This window comes from Larus michahellis, chromosome 15 (genome assembly GCF_964199755.1).
Source record: "Larus michahellis chromosome 15, bLarMic1.1, whole genome shotgun sequence".
In the NCBI taxonomy this organism is placed as follows: Eukaryota; Metazoa; Chordata; class Aves; order Charadriiformes; family Laridae; genus Larus; species Larus michahellis.
Genome location: NC_133910.1, coordinates 10,961,505 through 10,975,850, shown reverse-complemented (window position 1 = coordinate 10,975,850; position 14,346 = coordinate 10,961,505). Strand labels below are relative to the sequence as shown.

General features: G+C 50.5%; 1 protein-coding gene across 13 annotated transcripts in view; it reads right to left on the bottom strand.

Moving 5' to 3' along the window:
* KCNT1 (potassium sodium-activated channel subfamily T member 1) overlaps positions 1-14,346 on the bottom strand; it is an 89,042-nt gene that overhangs the window by 47,276 nt on the left and 27,420 nt on the right. The window lies entirely within an intron of this gene.

Genomic DNA, 14,346 nt, shown 5'->3' with positions numbered 1-14,346 from the left:
GCCAGAGGATAAACCTGTGAGTCGCCCCCAATGCACAGGTGGGACTGGAAATGGGGTGGGTGGGGTGGTCCTGCATCCCGCCCTGTTTTAGAGATGCCACCAGTCCATAGCTGCTCCTGCCCGTGCTTGGTGGCAGCCCTCAACCCAGAGCATCTTCAAGAGGCTCAGGAGGGTGCCGCGACGCGCGGGGCTAGAGCCACTCCCCAGGGGACGGGGATCAGCACCACGGACAGCGAAGGCCCGGCACCGCCCCACGGCACCGCCCCATGACATGCCAACACCACGCCACCACCGCCCCATGACATGCCAACATCACCCCTCTGCATACCAACACCATCCCATGACATGCCAACACCACCCCACGGCATGCCAACGTCACCCCATCCATGGCACGCCAACACTGCGCGTCAACGCTACCCCACAGCGCACCGATGCTGCCCCGTGGTGTACTGATGCTGCTCCACTGCACACCAGCGTTGCATGGCAATGCTGTCCCACTGCATGCTTTAAGACTAAATTCACTGACTGGTCACCAGCAAGACATCATGACATGAAAAGACAACGCAAATAACTGAAGTCCACAACAGGATTTCTTTAAAATGAATATTATGTACAAAACTCAACATATTGATACCTGCAAAGGTCTTCCTAAAGCCTGAGAAAGGCCAGCTGTGTGAGGGCTGTCTTTGAGGGAAGAAGCTGCCCTGAAATGGGAAACCTGGGATCCAAAGTACCTCAGTTTCATAATGAAAAGCTGACATTTTCCGCCAGCACCAGCTGTGTGCCCTAACCACACTGCACACTTCCGTACCCCCAGGGCTATCAGAGCACCCGGCACCACTGTCCCGTGCCAAACTCTGGGAAGAAAAGGCCAATCCTTTTCTTCTACTCTCTTTCAGTGAAGTGTCAGGCATCTGCTCTGCTGGCTGTTCTTCCCCCTAAGGTTGGTACCTAAAAGTGACTTACCCCATGACACAAAGGCAATCCCCAGCTCATCTGGGAAGAGAAATCAAGTCCCCATTTCCTGTTAACCAAACCCTTGTTTCCCTACTTAGAGTATTATTTCTTAATGGGATTTCACCATAAGACATACTTTATTTCAGCATTTTGAAACGCAAAATGGATAAAAACCCACAGCCCATTTACTAACGTGCCAGCTTTCAGCATACATTTAATTTCTCTTTTTGCCTCAAAATGATTCATTAGCTCAATGCATTCATTTTCTAACAGAGTCTTTCTGCTTCATGGTTTGCTTCAGACTCCTCTTGAACTTTTTGCTCCGTATCTGTCTACGTCAGGGTGTTGTTCTCAAGCCCCGGATATAATTCCTGCTCTCAGCCCTCCAAATTGGGCTGTGCCCACCTCAGGGCTCGATGAATCCTCCTGGACAACAGGAATCACTGGGACTGGGGCAATCAGGTCTCTCTTTTAGGGAGCTATTTGCAAATTCTACGTTGTATTGTACTCCTAATTCCCGAAGAACATTCATTTCAGGATTGAGGTTTGATGTGAAAAGTCGTTTATGCTTAAATTATAATTCGGCACTAATGCCATCAAGCATCAGCAGCACTGAACAGAAGAGGTATTAGGAAAACACCTGGGGAACTTTAACAGAAAATGGAAACTCTCCTGGCATACTTTTGCTGAACAGAAGGTGATAAAAAACACATCAAAGAACTTTTTAAGAAACTCAGTTCCCGCTTGTGGGAGCCTCCATATGAAGACGCCTTTTCTATTAAGCACTTAAACACAAACCAAGACACAAACAACAGATGACAGGGGAGTGATTCAACGCAGGGTCATGAGAAACTGCAAACAGGGCTGCTGCTTTCAATAGCCATTTCCCTTCCAAGGGAGAAGAGAGGTCGCCTGATGCTGAGGACAACCTCTCCGAGGCTGGGGAATCCCACAGAACTACCCAGACTGCTCAGATCTGCCTTGGGCTGTGCTGAGGCAAAGCCTTTGCCGTAGTTCTGTCAAAAAATACTCCTCTCTCAGGCAGCGCAATGTGTTCTGCTCTTCACCTAAAGACCTACAGCCCCAGCAGCGTCTCTCCTCCCAAGCCACCTCCCAGACAGGCTCCGAGCACTGTCCTGTCGGTAAGAGCAGTTGAAGGAGGAGGAGTAAGGCAGGAACTCGGAGCAAAGGCAGCCCGGAGCCACCAGCAAGGCAGGAAAAACGCCCTGCTCCTCTTGGCTGGGAAAGGGGAAGCCTGGGCACTGATAGGAAAAAAGGAAAAATAAAAGTACTGGAGTGTTGGGTTGTCAGTGGAGCACGTCACTGTCTGTCAAAGGGTAAAGGGTCCCATGGAATAGATAAAGCAGCTTTCCTGTAACTCTGAAAGCGAAGGGCTGTTCGACAAAAAGACATTTAAGACTAATTGCAGGTGCCCTGTGCTGGTGGTGCCTGTTTAGGGCTGCTATACGCCTACCCAGAACTCAAATAGTGCAACAGGAAAAACGCATCACTCGGTGCATCCACAACGCTCATTCTTGCTGGGAAACTGCGTGTTCCTAGAAAGAGCCATGGCTGTAAATGTAACCTGAAGGACAGCTCGGTGAGTCTGCTCTGCAGGGACGCGCTGCCTGTGCTTCCACCCGTGGTATACCGGGTAAGCTACACGTCGAACACCTTGTTTGTACAGCGCCTTCTCCAAGGGAATCCAGGAATGAAAATCAACAAAACAAAACCTTGCTAACATCAAAGTCCGAATAAGAATCCCTCTGTTTGAAAAACACTTGCCTGGCTAACTGAATGCCAACCATCTGACCGTAAGCCAGGAAATCAATGTTTAATTTTAGTTTGAGAGCCCATTAAAAACTGCTGATTTCTCATTTCAGCATCTGCATTATGCAGAGACCACTGCTGCGCCGGGGGCTGGAGAGATGGCTGGGAATTGCTGAGCAGCAGTTGCAGTGGTAATAATATTTCTGAAAATAAGATTTAGAAAGAAGCAGATTTTTCATTAGTCTTAATTGAATCCACAGCAACTGCATTGTTAAATATTCTCCTTTTATCTAGGTAGCTTTCATCGCCAACTGCCCAAACTTTTCCGCAGTTATTCAACTTATTAATAAAGCATGACCTAGCCCATTAAAACTAGTTGATGAAACAGGAAGGAGTTGGGTTTTTTTCCCCAAATTCTTCTGGCAAATAAACCTGTTGAGATACAACCCACAACTGTTAGTATGCAAGGCTTTCTGTAAGAAAATCTGGTTTAATACCTTTAAAAATCTTGAAAAGCCACCCTGAAAGGCAACAACTATGTAAAGATACTTCCAACGAGCACAAAAGGTAACTGGGGTAGGGGACCACGTTTTGCTAGAAAACGTCTGCGCTCACGAGCACGTCAGCATCGCACAGGAGACTCTATCAGCCCCCGCAGAGCTGCTGCTCTACAGGAGGGGCTGCCTTCATACAAATACAGCGATAATTCGAGGGACCCCGAGCTGCAAAGTCATTAAGGTTCATTATCTATAGACCCACTGAGGAGCAGCTCTAGGAAAATCACCTTTCCATTGGGCTACAGCCCGGCTCCAGAGGAGCAGCGCCCTGCACTCGGTGGGCTGGTTTGTGTTGGCGCTGCCTTTGCAGGGCAGCCCTGACCTCCCCTTTATTTAACAACTCCAAGGAAAAGCAAGGTCCAACGCAATTTCATTACCACCACAAACACTTCCTATATTTCAAGACACCAACAAATGTAATAACATGACATTAATGGCTTAATAAACTTTAGAGCGCTACTAATACTTGGACAAAGGTTACAAACCTCTCTGACCCGGCTATTTGCAGAAGTGTTTTTCAAGAAGTGCACATGCACCAGTTTTGCCCTTTAGTCGCCGGGGAATGCCCTACATTGTCACCATGCTTTTTGCAAAATAGCTTTTCAGAAGCTGCCAACGTTTCGAGGTTGCCAAGGCTCAGGCACAGCCCTGCAAAAACATCTCCCCACCCCACCGCGAGGCTTCCGCAGCCAGCCTTGCGCCCAGCCGCATAAAGCAGCGTTGCTTAAGCACCAGCAGAGCACCCCTCTTCAACAGAGTTGGCTGGAAATGTCAGTATTTTTGAGGAAATGTAAAGCTTTTTAATTTTTTTTTTTAATTTTTTTTTTCTGCTTAGTAATTGTACTGTTTTCCAACGGGAAGTTAAAATCACAGAAGATGGAGCTTCTGCTTCCTCACTAGAATATTTTTTTCCTCTGACATTTGTTTCAGTTAAAATAACAAATTTGTCAAAAAGAAAAAAAAACGCAAAAAAAAATATGCTGATGCTCCGTCGTCTTTCTTTGCGCAGGACTCGGCCCTTCCATCCCCATTGGGTGCCAGCGCTGCGCCTCCGCACAGGGATATGGTGGGAGCACAGGGACACGGTGGGAGCACAGGGACACACTCAGAGACCCCAGAGACCCCCACGAGCCCCTCGCCTTCTCCCCTGAACCACCCACAAGACTGGCCCAAGCAACTCTTCTCCAAACAAGGCAGGACCTTCTGCCCATATTTTTGACTATCAATCAGTAGTTGGAGTTGCAGTTAATGAGAGTGCTGAAAGTCCAAAGAGTTTCAATTCCTTCTACAGTCAAAAACACGATACCAATACACCGAGTACTTCAGACTGCAGAGATATTAGAATATAGAGGAGATGCTTGGGAGTCCTCTCTGGATAGCAAGGATGTGTGTATTTATTAATAAAAATGCTTAGAAAATATCGCTTGTATTGATCCAGAGGCAATTTAAAATCTTCTCTCCATTTTTGTTCCATTAGCCTGGGGAGGAAGGTCTTCTCTGGCACATGGCCACCAGCACGGGAGCAGGATCTCAGCACTCAGCTCCTGCGGAGTGCCAGCAGATCTTTCTCGGAGATGAGTGTGCAATGAAAATCAGGGTTTAAAAGACACAGATCATCAAATCCTTCTTGAAAGGCACTGGGGGAAAGCCAGGGATGGATGGTGACTCCTACCTGCTGTTCACAGAGACGTGCATCCAGATGAGCTGGGGCTTCCCAGAGGCATGCTGCCCACGAGAGAGACGTGGATCCCCCGAGTGGCCGGGGGCCCGGTGCGGCCAGACCGCTGCTCCGTGCCAGGTTAGGGCCAGGCAAGTCCACAGCAGCACTTTGCAATTCAAAGTACTTGCAAACGTGCTCTGCATTTAAGCTCCCGTAGCGCTCTGTATCTGATGGACCGTGGCTCCTGCCTTCCCCTCTCCTGCGAGCAGAGGCCCTCAGCAGCAGATTGCCAAAGATCATGGGAGGATTTCCCAGGATTTCGGTTTTCTTTGAGGTGAATCCGTGTCTTGGCATCTCCACAAACAGAACCAGCAATAGGCTGTAAGCAGCAGGGCAGCAACTTGAGAAAGCATCTCAGCGACTCCCAGCTGCGTTCATGGTGCACAGAGGCATTACCATTCACCATGAGCACTACCGTCACGCCAAGAGGTCCCAGCCACAACAAGCCTCTGTTTCCCTGGGCTCCGCACAGGAACCCAGCCCTTTTCCCCCGTAAGCCTGCAGTCTGAAGGGGGCCAAGATGCAAGGGGGAGATGTAAAGCAGGACAGAAAAGGAGAGGAAAAAAGCCCTAATCCTCAGCGACTTCACAGGAGCTTGTAAGAGGTTATGGCTCCGAGCCCTCCAGCTAAGAAACTAGAAACACCAATTATTTCTCCATGCACTACGCGGAGCACACCGAGACCCAGGGGACATTCAGGAGTTGGGAGAGTCTTCCCAAGCCACGGGGCTTTGCGGGGATGGAGGGGCAAAGGGCAGCAGGAGCAAAACACACTGGGACTTGGGCAACAGCAGCTCTCTGCAGCACCCGCTCACCACGATCTAGGGCACCAGCAGTCAAACACTGTGCCCTGTCTTGCATTTATTTTCACTGGTTTCTGTTCCCTCTGCACGCTGCCTTGGCAGGGTTAATGCCTTTGCACCACAGGCACTGACGAGTTCCCCGAGAAGCCGTCAGATGGATCTACACCACTGTGAGTTCTCCTTTGTATCTGGGACTCTTTCCCAAAGTCTGTCTTTAAAAAGCAACACCATTCATGTGAAAAGTTGATTAATTCCACTTGTTATAATTATTCTCACAAATAAAATCCAGCTATTTGCCCCCCTGTGAATATGGGGGATAATGGTCCTTACCCTTCTCGGTAAAGCGTTTCAGTTCCAGGGGTGAGAAGCTCTGTACCAAGCGCTAAGTGTTATTATTAAACTGTCATTAAAAGCATTTCAGGAGAAGTTCACAAACTGCAGGGATTTCTGTCATCGCAGCGGCTGGCTGGGACAGCAGTTGGGCTGAGCGGTTACTGCCAAAACCACAACCATGCTGAAGTCCTGTCCCCATTCAGGAGTCCCATTCTCTGCAGTCAGTGCCACCACTGCAGCCACCTCCACCTCTGGAAGGGTGTCACCTCCAAGGACCTCCCAGCTGCACCGCCCCGTGGGGCCATCTCCCACCATAGTGGGCTTGGGGGGCTGCTCCATCCCCACTGCGCTTCTGGAGGGTGCTCGGCACCACGGCAAACCAAAGAAACTCAACAGGAGAGAGCCCGGAGCAAGGGAACACCAACATCCACCAACCCCATCACACAGCTGTGGAAATCTTTGGCCAACCAGTGCTACGCCAGACACCAGGCACTCAAAGGCGCCTCAAAGATTTGCAAGACACAGGCAGAAATTAACTGGCTGCGTTTTATTCCCTCACTTCCCCTCTTTAGTCTTGGCAGCTGAGTCAGGCAACGGCACCTGGCAGCAGCTCCCTGCCTTGCCCGGCATCTTGGGAGACTTCTCTAATAAACCAGAGCACTAGAGTTTCAGGGAAGAAGGAACATTTTAGAAAACATGGAGGAGGGATATTTAGCAGCAGCAAGAGAGCTGGAAACAGAAGGAAGCCTTTGAAGAGCTGGGCTGATGGAGAGAGATGGAAAAATTATGTAAAATAAGAAAATACATACAGAGCTTGCAGGCAGGCTGCAAGCCCAGAGGGGGACGGTGTGTCTGATAGTGGAAGAGCCTTTGATTTCTCTCCTCTTCCCCGAGTTCTCTGCATTAACATTTCAAACGTTAACAATTTCAAAACGTTAGCGTTTAGAAGGGGGGAAAGCATCGCCCTTCCAGACCCAGGACTTCAGTAACTGCCCAGAAATAGGCAGTCGTGCCCTGCGGCTTCCCCCCTGCCCGGTGCACCGAGCAGCGCCCACGCCAGCCCCACCTCCCCGCCGCTCCGACTGCCGGGGGGCTCGGCTGGACCCCCAGGGGCGGACTGCCTACCCCAGAGGGGGACGGCAGGTCCCCTTCGCCAAGTGACTCCCCAGCCACCCGGAGAGCTGGCGAGAGCCATTATGTAAGTGCGACGCAAGAGCCTCGCGCGCCGAATCCCAGAACTGTCATCGCAGCCTTTGCAAACCCATTTTTACCTCTCTAAGTGTGGCTCATCAGCGACGAACAGGAAAGCTGCAAACCCAGTATGTTAACTTGGGACTGCTTAGCAGGGAGAAGAAGAAATAGAGCAGACTCGAGCAGATGCTCAACCAATATCCCCACGAAGCCACGGTACCGCCAACAACAGTTTCCTATTTCTGTGGTGCATTTTACATGCGTACAAGCAGAGCAATGAGACCCTGAAGCTTTACAGTGACTTGTAATCTCTTCTCACTTCTTCTTAACAAAGTTGATGACAGGTTAAAATGGCTGGAGGAAAAAGGGAAAGTATCTGTATACCTGTCACAGTTGCTCAAGCCAGGGAGAATTAAAAGCCCTCGGGTAAAATCTAAAAATATATCTGCAAGGGAAGCACGAAAAGTCTCCAGGCAGAGCACAGTAATCAGGCACGGCCGAGTCACTTTTCCAGGTGAGTACATAACGGGGTCACTATCCACTTCCCAAGATCTAATGAGCCCAGTGCCGGGGTCCTGGCCCAGGCAGAGCTGGCAGCTGGACGGGCAGCGCTTTCCAGAGCATGAGTCAGCCCCGGCTCCGTGCGGGGAGGCAGAGCGCTGCGGGGAGCGGAAAGGAAGGCAGCGATGCTCAGAGCAGGCGGCAGGGCAGGACCCAAACCCAGCCAGGAGGAGCCGGGGCCCCTGGGCCCCCCCAGGCACAGGGCTCGGGGCTGGCAGAGCTGCGTGCCGGGGCTGAGCAGGCTGGTGGACCTGGGGGGCAGGTGACTGCCCTCCGCTGCCATTAACCGCAATTTGTTGCCTCCCAGGCATAATGATCTTTGCACTATAAATGTTTATTACTCTAAGCATTTGTGCAGTACTTTCCCCCCCGGGAAACCGAAAACACCTTGTAAACACCCCTGGGTGCTGCTCGCGATTCCCACAGGAGGAGCAGGGCAGGAGAGGTCCCCGTGCCCGAGCTGCCGCTCAGGAGGCAACAAACCCACGTCGCGTGGCATAATTACCATGGCGATTCTCTAACTTCCCTCCAGCCTTTCCAAGGGTTCCGGCCCCGTGGCTCCCCTCTGAGGCCAGGACCTTCCCCGTGCTGCCCTCCTTGTGCAGGTGCCTGAGCCAAGACCCGTAGGAAGGAGAGGGATGCTCTGAGCAAGGGCAGGACGGGCACAGCAGTGCGTCCACCCCCAGCTCCTGCCGCCCATTCTCCAACAACCCTCCACTCCGGGGGACACCCTGATCCCAGCTTTTCCCAGGGGATGCGACTGCCAGCAAGAGCTGGAAAGATGCCCTGTGACTCCCCACGCAGCCCTCACCAGCCCCTCGAGCACTCGCTACTTCCAGCCCAACGGCAAAATGCCGTCAGGAGCCGGTGAGGCCCCGGATGGAGACACGCGACGGCGTTTAATGAGCCGGGAGCACAGGCGGCTCGGCTCGCACGCTGCCGCACAACACCTCGCAGAGCTCCCTGGCACAGCTCGCCAGGAAGCAATATCACAGAGACTTCCAAAATGCCAAAGTGATTCCTACTTTGCAGTTTTAAAGCACTCCGAGCCTTTTCTGCATGACCTTTTTGTGGCAACTTTGTTACTAAAGTATTAAAATTCTAATGAAATGCTCTGTTAAACTGCAAAACTATTTATTTATTAAATGGCTCTAAGAGTTTCTGCTTAAAATGTGGGGAATTCTAGCATCTAAAGACCTTAAAACATTTTTTTGTTTGTTTGTTTTTTTTTTTTTTTAAAAGATGAATCTCCAAAGGAGAAACTCAGGCTTCGGGGCTCTCCATCAGCTCTGCCAACTGTGTGTCACGGTAATAAAATTTTCTTCCCTCCCCAGGGTCACCGGATCGGGCTAGGTACCGTTTGCCGTACACTTTCCGTTTCTGACACCATTCATTTTGTAATACATTATATACGATAGAGAAAATGACAAGTCCGTATAAAGAGCAATTCGCAACGTGCTGCAGAAATGAGGCATAAACTCCACGGAGCCTCCAACAGGCTCGTCGTGGTGTGTGGGAAGGACTGGAACAAGGGGTTGTGCCAGACCATTGGTCTTCAAGTACGTTTCTTATTTTAACTTCAATGAGAAAAAAACTTGCTTAGCAGGCAATAGCGTGCTGTCGCTGAGAGTTGTGCCGTGCGACAGGAGTCCCTGCCAGCCAGGTGATGCCCAGTGCCCAAGGCAAAGCTCACGCTGCGCCCAGGTGCCGCAGGGGATCTGACAAACAGGGTCTCTCCATTTCCACATTCAGCCAAAATCGAGACGTTAAAAGGGAAAGACAGGTTTCTTGTGTACTGCTCGGGCCACGAAAATTGTCACCGTGACCAGGCACCATGTTCCCAATAGCCTTAACGCAGCATTTAGGCAATGGTGAAGGTCTTCTACCATCTTGGGTACCTACACACTTTGTGTACTCTGAAATAAATAAGTAAAGTGTGCAGATAACTGTGTTAAACAACATGTCACCGATGTAAGAGGTTCCAGAGGCCTCTTCTGCACAAAAAGCCCTGAAATTCTCCCCAAAGGAGACAAACGCTGCAGTGCACGCACAAGAGCCGCGCTGCCTTCTGCTGAGCACGGCCGGTCAAGAGCAAAAGGTGAACTAAAGCCATGGAAAAGGATTCTAAATCAGGTTATTATACACCGTTGGTCTTAATCTGCCTGTCAGCTTCTGGTTCAACACCCATGACCAAATCATCTGTTGGGAAGGGAATATCCGCTCCAGGAGTCGGTCTGACAGCAGATGCTATTTCACGGATGCCGGGTCTCGACTGCCTCATACATTTAAAGTAAAAAGCACACTTAAAAAAAAAAAAAAATCTTGGCCTGTTCTCATCTCTCATATAAAGAGACACAAAAATAAAAAGGAATAGGCCCCATATTTTACGCAGTGTGTCTCCTTAAAGACTGAAGTACAAACACCATCCTCTCCATTTATATTCATTCTGGCCGGGCAGAAGCTTTTAGGAAGAAAGATTGTTTAATAAACAGACATTTATAACAAGGGTCTGGTCTTGCAGCCTCATCATCTGGAAAAGAGTCCATTAAACCAAGCGAGAAACTCTCTGATTATTAAGGGTGTTTAATGGGATCAAGACTAAATTATATCATGACTGTGTTAATATCTGCACCAGTAGGTTCAGTTGTACTCCTTTCTCTCCCTAAGATCTGACAGTGGGAAGCGGGCCAGCTTAGAGGGCCTTAAAGGTGGGATAATTGTTCTGGCTCTCAAAAGTTGCTCAAGAAAAGCAGCCATTGGGCCCTAAAGCGGATCTCAGCGCTTTCTGCTCCTCACTAACAGCCGCCGGATGAGCAGCACCCACTGTGCCTCTCGTGAATCATCCTCCTTCAAAAGGGAACAGGGGATCACACCAGCACATAAAAAAGCACCCACAATGCTGGAAAAGGGCATGGGACTCATCTAGACACGCGCTTCATCTCAGCCTCTCGCAATTCCCCGCAACGGAGATGAATGTCCCTCCTTTGCCTTCTCCCTCCCGCTAAAGGCCCAATCCGCGTTCCCCAAACTTGCTCCCTCCGAAGCAGCGCAGCCCTTTGGGAGCTCGGTCACACACCTAACAATGGCAAAGCAATCCCCGGGGGTGCGAATGCCAACTTCATCCAGCAAGGCAAAGCCACGCCTGGCATAGAGCCACCTCCTTCAGCACGCTTACGTGGTGAACAAAGTTTGCCCCTTGCATCCAAAGCTGGATGCCTTCCTGGAGCTTCTCCTGCAAAAACCTGCACGTCACCGACAGAGCAGAATCAAAGAATCATAGAATCATTTAGGTTGGAAAAGACCCTTGGGATCATCGAGTCCAACCATCAACCCCGCTCTACAAAGTTCTCCCCTACACCATATCCCCCAACACCACATCTAAACGGCTCTTGAACACATTCAGGGACGGTGACTCCACCACCGCCCTGGGCAGCCTATTCCAGTGTCTGACCACTCTTTCTGTGAAGAATCTTTTCCTAATGTCCAGTCTAAACCTACCCTGCTGGTAGAAGACACTTTCCCTCCTCTACATACCAGCACAGGGCTTCCTTCAGCAGCGCAGCCTTGCTACGCAAACAATGGCTTTGAGTTTACTTAATTAACCTTTGGGGCTTCACCTGAACCTGCTGCACAGCTCTGCCAGCCCAGACTCCTTCACGAAGCTGTACGAGGCCCGTCCCTGGGCCTCGGGGAGCGAGATTTGGGCTTTCATAGCTGGGCTGTGCTCTTTTTCATAGTTGTTGGGGTTTTTTTTGTTTTAACTCGCACCGTTGGGAAGGCATCTGTCCTTCGTACACGTGCAATGCATTTTGCACATGTCTGTAAGCAGAAATATTTGTACTGCTGGACCCTGGAAGGCTGAACATTTCTTAGCCACAGAGCACTGCATCTGGCATTAAAATGCATTTACAAGTTCTTTAGCAAGAAAGAAATATCTCCCATTAGAGACCATAACAGGAGCTGACTAGAAATTGTTTTTCCTCTCAATTTTAGCACAATAGCTGCTGGCAATAAACCTCTCCATCAGCACTGGGCAGTTCTAAGTGCAGATACTGTGTGGGAAGAATCCAAACCAAGTGACAATATTGAGCTTTAAAAGCACTTTGGAGAGAGATGAAAAGGAACAATCACTGCATGTCAGCTCTGGAAGAGGCTGATGAGATGTAATGGCTCTTCGTGTCACCACCGCTTCACCATGTAACACTTTCAGTGACCCGACAGATTACTAGCTCCTGCAGCCTTCCAGCTCATGGCAAACCCTGTACAACAGCTCAGAGATGGCAACCTGAGGGATCTTCACCCTGGAAAGAGACTATAAAGTCGTTTTCCACATGGGAAAACCTCACAGTGCTGATCTACCAAGTGGGAACGGATGCCACGTGTACAGGTCTTGAGGAACTTCACACAAGCAGGGACGAAAGGGTGTACAGAGAAGACGAACGTCCCCTTTCTTGCTTGCATGCCGGCGCGTGGGCGAGCACACTCATGCACGTATGTGTGTGCGAGCGCCTCAGGAAAGGGTATGTCCCTGTGCCAGAGAGGTGGAGCTGCTCCGGATGACTAGAAAGACCAATCTCAAGTCATCCGAAGTGGGAACTGAGATGTCAGAGAAGGCCTTCACTCTCAGCAGCGTGGGTGTAATTGCATCCAACTGTAATAAAGCAAATCCATCTTCAAAATCCAAGCTCAAGAGCACTGACTAAATAGCTCCGTCGAATAAATGTCTTTCCAGAGACCAGCTGTAACTTCTTGCTGAGAAATACGGGCACCACCTAATACCCATTTCTCTGTCCTTGAACAAACACTGTGACTGTGCATTATAAATACCAAACTAAATTAGCACACTAGTGTCCATGCCAATTATTTAAATTAAACTCTCTCCTAATAACCCATTACTACCCATTTTATTAAATTAGAAATTTTTCAAACAATACTCCCATACGGAGCTATTAGCCCAGACGTAATTATGCGCTTCGCACGTTGACACTGGGCAAAGGAGTTTCTTTCGGTCTCTGCAGCTCTCCCCACTCCCAGTCAAGCAATCACATCCATAGTTGGTCTGAAAGGAAAAGTTTTAAACGGTGCTATAGCTTTGAAAAACTGTATTTAGCACCCGGCTGCAGGAAACCTTTCTGTTTAAGCTTTTTTGCTCACATACTAAACACCACACTGCGTGCAGTAAGGAGGCCACTTTAAAATTAAATAGCTCTAGGGGATTGATTAAGGCATTCAGAAATAATGCAGCGTGGCTTGGCCAGATGCTTATGTCCTAACGGTAACAGTTACAAGACCAGCCCAGCTGAACCAGCAGAAGACTTGAGACAATCTCTAAAGCGAGAGCGTTCGCTTCCTCTCTGCCTGCAGCGGGGCACAAGCTGCCTGATCTCTCCGGCAAAAATAGAGATACGACGTCGGCACCAGCGATAAACGGCAGCGCTGGCTGAGCCCCAGCCACCCGAGCTCCGTCGAAACCCAAGTTACAGGAGTTGCGAGGCCAAGCCTCCACTCACCAGACGGAGGCATCTGCGCCTCGCCAGAGCTGCTCGTCTGGCGTGGCCCTGCCTGCTCCCTGCTCAGCGCCGAGGGGAAGGAGGCGAGATCCTCCCGCCGCCCCCGCGGAGCGATGCTCCGGGCTCCCGAGCAGACACAGGGGGAAGCTCAGCGGCTGCTTCTTGCTAAAACCCAGAGAGGAGCCAAGGGAGCAAAAAAAAAAAACACCCCAGAAGAGAAGGCAGGAGCCGCGGGCCGGGGGCGAGCAGAGGCTGGCAGCCTTTGCCCAGGAGGGAGGGCGATGTCCTGCCCACCCGGTGCCGACGGCTCTGCGTGTGCAGGAGCAGGATTCCCGCAGCTCCGAGGAGCTCTCACTCCATGAGTCTCAGGGGTGGAAAAACACCCGCTTTTGGCAAAGGCCTGCCTTGCTCGTAAACATTTAGCTGGTGGATTTTTTGCTGCTTTCTGACAGGATAACACATTTCTCAGCGATGTCACTTCTGCCCACAGGATGGCAAGGTCTCAAGCTGACATTTGCTAAACATCTTCACCACCTGCTCTCCAGAAACGTTCTTCTCTCCTAGACAGAGGAGACATTTTTCTTGACAGCTCCTGCCACCGGGGAGCCAGCACGTCCTCTGCCACCGAGCCGCGGCGTTTGTGCTTCGTGCTCTGACTGCTGCTTGGCACCCCAGCAACGGGCGCTGGATTCACCGGGGCGCTGACCCATGGCCAAGGCTCACAGAGGGCTGGCCAGGCCACAGCAGCAGCACGGCATTTGAAAAGTCCAATTCCCAAACAAATCTGCCTGTATCGATCCGAAGTCAGAAACCGATTGCAGCAAAGCTCAGCCAAAGCGATGGCTTTGCTAATAGTCACCGCCGGCATACCGGGAACGGATATGAGACACGCAAAAAAGCTCGATGACTCTACCCACGGCCCAAAAAGTGATTGCTCCCCACTTA